This window comes from Nuphar pumila, chromosome 1 (genome assembly GCF_984573655.1).
Source record: "Nuphar pumila chromosome 1, dmNupPumi1.hap1.1, whole genome shotgun sequence".
NCBI classification, from domain to species: Eukaryota; Viridiplantae; Streptophyta; class Magnoliopsida; order Nymphaeales; family Nymphaeaceae; genus Nuphar; species Nuphar pumila.
In genome coordinates this window covers 182784084-182791616 of record NC_143249.1, presented here as the reverse complement: position 1 = coordinate 182791616, position 7533 = coordinate 182784084, and positions in this window count along the sequence as shown.

Below are 7533 nucleotides of genomic sequence, written 5' to 3'. Positions count from 1 at the left end.
AAATTATGACACAAACACACCCCACATTCCACAAACAAAGTTGGGTGGTTTAGCGGAAGGGTTGTAATAACCGCCAATTTTCACTACTTTATGCAATAAAATAAAAATGAATTGTTGTGATTCAATTATCTGGAGTATTTAGTCTGGGAGTAATCTGGATTCACTGCAAAAATTTAATGACCCAGTTTAACTTAAATCTCTGTGTTAAATTTATAAAAGAAAACGAAGATCAATTTAACCATTGAAGAGTAAAATTGCTTCAAGTTTGACTTTCAAGGTCAATTTAACTTGAAATAAGCATGAGCTATTTTAGAATCCGATTAGCAATGGATTTGGATTTGGTTTTTTGATAAAATTGGACCAATGTATGAATTAGGAGAGAACCGGCTCCACAGGGTGGGATGCTCCTCAGGGCGGGCCTCATTTGAGTCCATATGCCTATGTGGTATATGCCCTAGTTAAATGTTCAAAAATACTTACCCGGGTAGGATGTCACTTACTCTCACTCGCTCTCTCTTACATTAGTAACTAAAGAGAAAATAGAGTTTCACTTAGTAAGTAAAAATGAAACCAAGCACTTAAAATGGTAACTTTTAAAAGTTGTTGGATGAGATTTATCCCTCCCACAAGATTTTAAGGGAGAGGGAATTCATTCCCATTTAGAAGTTATAGGAAAGGACCAAGTGGTGCCCTCCCCAATGCGGTAATTTATGTAAACCAATAAAATTTTTCAAGTAAAAATGAAAAGATAAAAAGAAATTGCTGGACCCTAACCCTCCCCTCCACGATTTTAGGAGAGAGATAGAGTCCACATCCTAACTATGGAATTTATAGGAGGATGCCAAGTGACATTTTCCTTCCCTTACTTTAGTAAATCCCCCACATGTTTTTGGGAGGTTTAATAGAGAGTGGGGTTCAATGTCTGGGGCAACACGTGACACCCCTCTCACATTAAATCATTTTATTATTTTAATAATTAAACAATTATGTGACAATATTACACGTGTCTAAAGGAGAAGATATCAAGTTTTCAACGTAGGGTTGAGATTGAGTAAGGTTTGAGGAGGATCTTTAAAAAGGAGAGGTTAGAGAGTGAGCTCCACCTCCTTTACACGATTCTCTCTCTCTCTCTCTCTCTCTCTCTAGAGGTCGATCTCTCTATCTCTTTCATCTCTTTCTTGTTCATTCCTTCCACACGATTGAGGAAGGCTGCAAAACCAAGTCAGAGGGTTGCTGGTCGGAGGTGGAGTAGCAACCTATACCAAGCCCAACCAACCGAGCTATTGTTTTGACATGAAATCAATTTGTCAAGGTGAGTGCATAGTATATGTATGTGGGTGCATTGTGCTCAAGTGCACATGCATACCATAATGGTTCAGACTTGTGTATGAAAAACATACATATATACTATCATGGATTAAATCGGGACATATTCAAGCTTGAGATCTGAAAAGAGATAAAAGCTCAAAAATATTTTCCGGGAAAACATTTTTGAAGAAAATATAGTGGCTTTTATCTAAGTTTTTAAGTGCATGTTGATGTTTGTGTACACATGTACTCAGCCATAGGTTAGTCATGGCTGATTTGAAAATGAAGGCATGACAAGTTTTTAAAAAGAAAAAAGAAAACGTGATAGGGATTGATGTTTGAGAAGAGGCATCTTGCTTATTATTTTCTTTAAATAAATGTACCTTCATTTTTGCTACAGTATAGGGTTGTGTATATACTATTTTGTTAGTGTATGTATGTATAAAGATCCTATGTTTTTATGTTATGTACGTAGACATTGATTCATACTATCACATAACATATTTCATTTGGTGATGAGGCATACATGTTTTATTTAATGAATTTTCATCTATGACCATTAATGTTGTCATCATATTGGGAGTATGCGGGTCTGAGATGGATCAATATACTTAAATCAGTTTTAAAAATTTCCAAGGGCTGATACAAGGTTCGTGTTTGAGTTTGGGATGAGAGAACACACTCTTTTGGTAGGGTGACTCAAACTGTATGCAGTGAATGCAAAGTCTAGTCCCCACCAGTCCCAGTAAAAGCCATGCCGATCTTAGAACATATATTGAAAAATTCTAAAATTTTACAAGGTAAAATTAGATACTTTAGCGAAGATGTAGAAAGAAAAATAGGCTAAAATAGGGCTATGAGAGATATGCCCTCTGCAATCCAGTACAACTGTTTGAAAAATGATGGGAAAATAGTTTTAGATTTATAGGTTTTTTATCTCACTGATGGAAGCTATTCTAGGGTTGAGAATTTTATTAGAGATAGTACTAATGTATGAGAAAATACCATAAAAAGCTCAGGACCTGATTCACCCTGGATTAAAAATGAAAAATCTGAGAAAATTAGGTTTTTAAAAATAATGATGCCAAAAGCTGTCCTAAAATTTTTTAAAGTCCTGGTAAATAATTTTTCATTTTCAGTAGGAGTCAGATCTAAGTCTTGTATTTGTTGGGTCTGATTCAAGACGCTTTAGGGTACACACAATGATTTTATGAATTTTTTACCATTATGTAAAATTCCTGAATTGAACCATGATCATGAAGTTGTCATCTGCTAGTTTTGTCAGGGAGGCAAAAAACAACTTCCGGTTAAAAAATTCCTCTCTTCGTTCGGAATAGTTTTGGGACAGGGTTTTCTTCTGTGCATTCCTCAAAGACATGTGAATCTTTAATAAAAATTTGGGAATTTTACGAGTCACGAATGAATTATAGCTGATGTTACACGGACTGATAAAATTCTACAATTTCAATTCATGCAAAAGTTGTGTTGTTAATTGCATATGATGCCTTATTTTAATGATATATGCTGAGTAATGAAGCATGCAACCTGATATTGTATACCTGAAATGGGATTTTGAATATGAATGACAGTTGTATGAAACAAAAATCATGTGCATGATCAAAATAAAAAATTATGTGCATGCTAAAGTTAGTGTCATAGAATGATACATGCATGCTAAGATTATGAATTGCAAAGTGGCATGTGTATGATAATGCACCAAATAATTTGATATACTATGTTGTGATGACATTATATACGTGTTGTTAAATGTATAATGCACGTGCAGACAAATGCTCATAAATTGAGTTTTCAGTCTAATCGGACCATCTGGTGTCATAAAAGCACCAGTTTTGTGTGGGGCACATGATGTACCTTTGCAAAATGCATGAAATCATGCATGCCCAAAGAATGCCCATAGTTGTGCTTGCAATTTTGTTAAACCCTCAAGGGTGTTGCATATCGATTGCAAGATAAACTAAAGCATAAGTAATTAACTTTGAGTTGGGATTCAGTGTATCGTTTTCCTTGATTTGGTTAGACAATAAATAAAATAATGAATACACACATAACCTAATTTATGGGATATGTTACCAGACCTGAGGTATACCTTGGAGAGGGTAGATGGTACAAACACCGTGAAACATTTTTTATTTTTATGAGAGCTAGGCACCTCACCTGATCTCCCATCCTCATAGTTAGGAGACCAGAACTATCAATATGTCTTGGGTAGTAGATCTTAGAGATAGATCATTTTCTAGTTTTTGCCTTTAGGAAGTGCTATCTCGGCCATGGTCCGTCCTCTCTGGATATTCGTACAGTTAGTGACGCGGGTTAATAAAAAATTATAACATAACAAACCCCTGTGTGATCTCGATTTGCTATGATCACTTAGCCTGTGCGTACCAGCAGAGAGAAGTAAATAGAGAAACCTAAAAATGTAACAAGACAACTTTGGTTTAAATTTTGAAGCGTTTACAACTTTGGTGTCAGAGTCTAAAAAAAAATTAGTTTATGGCCCTTTCGACTACCCTACAGAGCTCTGTGAGTATATTATTGCTAAATTACTATTATATTGCCTGAAGACATTAAAATAAATTTTGTGTGTGAATACGACCTAGAAGTATGAATAGGGATGCCATTTAGCAAGTTTGTGTTCTAGATAAACTTATAAACTTACTTTGATTTATTTATTTTTAATAGATGATATGGGTAAATAGGTGTAACAACATCATGGAGACCTTGAACAACCTAGCTAGGGTTATGAGGCAACAAGTCATTACCATGCTGATGATGGGAGACAACCTGCAGCAAGTGGCTTAGAAAAGGCAGGTTGTAAGGGGTGGTGTCTCATATAAGAAATTTATGAATATGGATCCACCTGCCTTTACAGAAAAAAATGGTCCAGAGGTGACAAAGAATTGGTTATGGGAGATCAAACATATATTTCAGGTTCTTGAGGTTTTAGAGGATCGTCGGGTCAACTTTGAAACCTATAGACTGAATGAACACACAAAAAAGTGGTGGGAGATCACTCGTGAGGTCTGACTCCAAAATAGACCAGTGACCTTGGCTCAGTTCATAGAAGTTTTTAATGGTGTGTACTTTCATAAGCATGAACAGAGCAAAATGATGTAGGAGTTCTTGGACCTACAGTAGGGTGAATCGACCTTAGCCGAGTATATCATGAAGTTTCACAGTCTAGAGCTTTATTGTCTAAAGGTGGGCATAAGAAATCGTCTGTACACTCGAGGGCCAAAATCACTTGATGAGGCCATCTAGGTGGTGATCCTTCTAGACGATGACTAGACCAAAGGACAAAAGTCTCAGTAAAACAAGTTTGAAGGCCAGAAACAAGTATTCAAGAAGAGTTTGGTGGGAAGAATCTCACTCCACAGGCAAAGAAGCAGAAGCAGAACAGAAGAAACATGCCACAATAGGCATACAACCAACGATGTCAGAAATGTAACCACTTTCACCCTGAACAATAGTGTCCTCGAGAGACTGATGCATGTCTTTAGTGCAGAAAGATGAGATACTACATCAAGGAGTGTCGCAAGAAATGGGTCGACGAGGCGAGGCATGCGACCAGGGGACAACATCAACCATATGTAACCTAGAAGAAGGTGTCTGGTAGAGTTTATGCTACCACTGTAGAGCAGTTGGAAAAAGACAACTTAGTGCAAGGTACGATGTTAGTTGTTGGACATGCGACTCTAGTTTTATTTGACTGTGGTGCAACTCATTCGTTTATATCGATAAATTTTGCTAAACAATTGAGGGTACCTACCGAGTTATTGAAAAATGAATTAGTCATATACAACTTTATTGGTTTTAATAAGATATGTGTAAATTATTTGCTGAATATGAACATAAAACTAGGAAAATAAAGTTTACCTGCTAATTTGCCCCTACTCGATATGACTGAGTATGATGTTATATTGGGTATGGACTGTCCATTCAAGCATTATGCCAAGGTTCTTTGCAGAGAAAGGAAGGTCATCTTATCTTGACCTGATCTGTCGAAGGTCGAATTCAAACTCTCAAGACCTATAGTCAAACATCGGGTGATCTCTGCACCCAAGTCTTAGAAGTACTTGCAAAGAGGTGACATTGCATTCCTAGTCAGTGTGTCGGTGGTGGAGTCTAAACCAGTGTCAATCAAAGATTCGGGTATTGTCCATGAGTTTCCCAATGTGTTCTCGAAGGATCTCCCAAGACTCCTTCTGCACCCTGAGGTGGAGTTTGGGATTAAGTTGATGCATGAAACACCAATGATTTTCAAGGAACCTTATCGCATGGCACTGGTAGAGCTCGAGAAGCTAAAGAAGCAGCTACAAGATTTGATAGAGTCAGGATTCGTGCAACCAAGTGTATCACCTTGAAAAACACTGGTGTAGTTCGTCAAGAAGAAATATGAATCCATGAGGTTATGCATCGATTATAAGATGTTTAACCAGGCTACTAGTAAGAATAAGTATCCCTTTCCCTGCATTGAAGTCTTATTCAATTAGCTGCAAAAGGCCAAGGTATTTTTAAAGATTGACCTGAGATCTGGGTAACATCAACTTAGAATCAAGGATGATGTTTCGAAGATGGTGTTTCAAATGAGGTACAAACATTACGAGTCTATGGTGATGCCTTTTGGGTTCACTAATGCACCAGTTGCCTTCATGGATTAGATAATCGAGTGTTTCAGCCATATCTGGACATATTCATGATCATTTTTATTGATGACATCTTGGTATACTCTAAGAATATAGAAGAGCATTAGGACCATCTGAGGATTGTATTGAGGACCCTTCGAGAGCATCAATTATATGCCAAATTCTCAAAATGTGAATTTTAGCTCGAAGAAGTCATGTTCTTAGGACATGTTATCTCGAAGGGTGAAGTCTCAGTGGACCCAACGAAAGTGAATGACTACCTCTATTGAAATTTTTTATAATAGAAAAATTTTTAGTTTTTTTACCTTAATCGATTCTGATAAATGGATCTTGAATATTTTAATAGTTCAAGGCAGTAATAAATTGAGAACAATCGAAGAATGTTAGTGAGATCAGGATTTTTTTTTGCCTGGTAGGTTATTACTGGTAATTTATACAAGACTTTTCTCATATTGCCATGCCTATAACAAAATTTTTAAGAAAAGGAGATAAATTTGATGGAACGAGAAATATGAAGAAAGCTTTCAGAAGCTAAAGGTGAAGCTCACGATGACACCAGTACTAGTCTTTCCATCCCGTAATAGTATATTTGTAGTATATACAAATGCCTCAGATACATGTTTAAGTTGTGTTTTAATGCAGCATGGTAAAGTTATTGCCTAGTGAAATCATAATTTTTTATGAATTTCAGCTATTGCTACATATTTATTTTCTTATGCTAGAATAAATATTTCAGAATTTTGTGATTTGTAAACACTTTGAATTGTTATCCATATAGGTAATGTATTTATATTTTTAGGACAAAGACTACCGCCGCTAATTCTATATCATGAGTTGGATAATGTCTTTTATGAATCTTCAATTGTCACGAGTCCTCAGCTTCCAAGTGTGAATGTTTGGTTGCACCATTTGCATATAATCAATCAGGGTGATATCATGGCTAGGAAGACTTTTCTCCTGCTAATAATATGTTTTTCTAGAATACTGAAATTTGAAATATTCAAAAGTAGCATGCTTCTATGTATCTTAGAACTTGTTCTCAAGTAAAAGCTATAAAGAGTTGAAGATGTGGATTTTATAGGAAATAATTTTGGTCACCTAGCTTATTAAGTAGTACCAGTATTTGCCCTTTTTTTCTACTTTTGTTTAACAAGGCTTTGTTTTGTCTTGATCATTTATCAAAAATACAAATACTTACCTAGCAACTTCCTATTTCGTGTCATTCTACTAGTACATGCATTGTAGGTCCTTAAACATCTCTGTACTACCCTAGTGAATGGTGTACTTACTCTTATGTATCTCATCTAACAATTCCTTCTTCAACTTAGGTCATTAGGCACTCAAAGTCACTCACGCATCCATATGCTTGCATCTTCTTTGAGTCGGAAAGAAGTGTTATCCTGCTGGGTAAGTACCTTCAGTTTCTCATACTGAGGGTTTTCTTTCTGTCCAACAATTATCCTCTCCAAGTTTTCTGATTGAGCTGTCAAACTAGACAATTTCACATCACCTTGGTCACCAAAAAATGGATTCTACTCAACAAAGTCTTCTACCAGTTTCC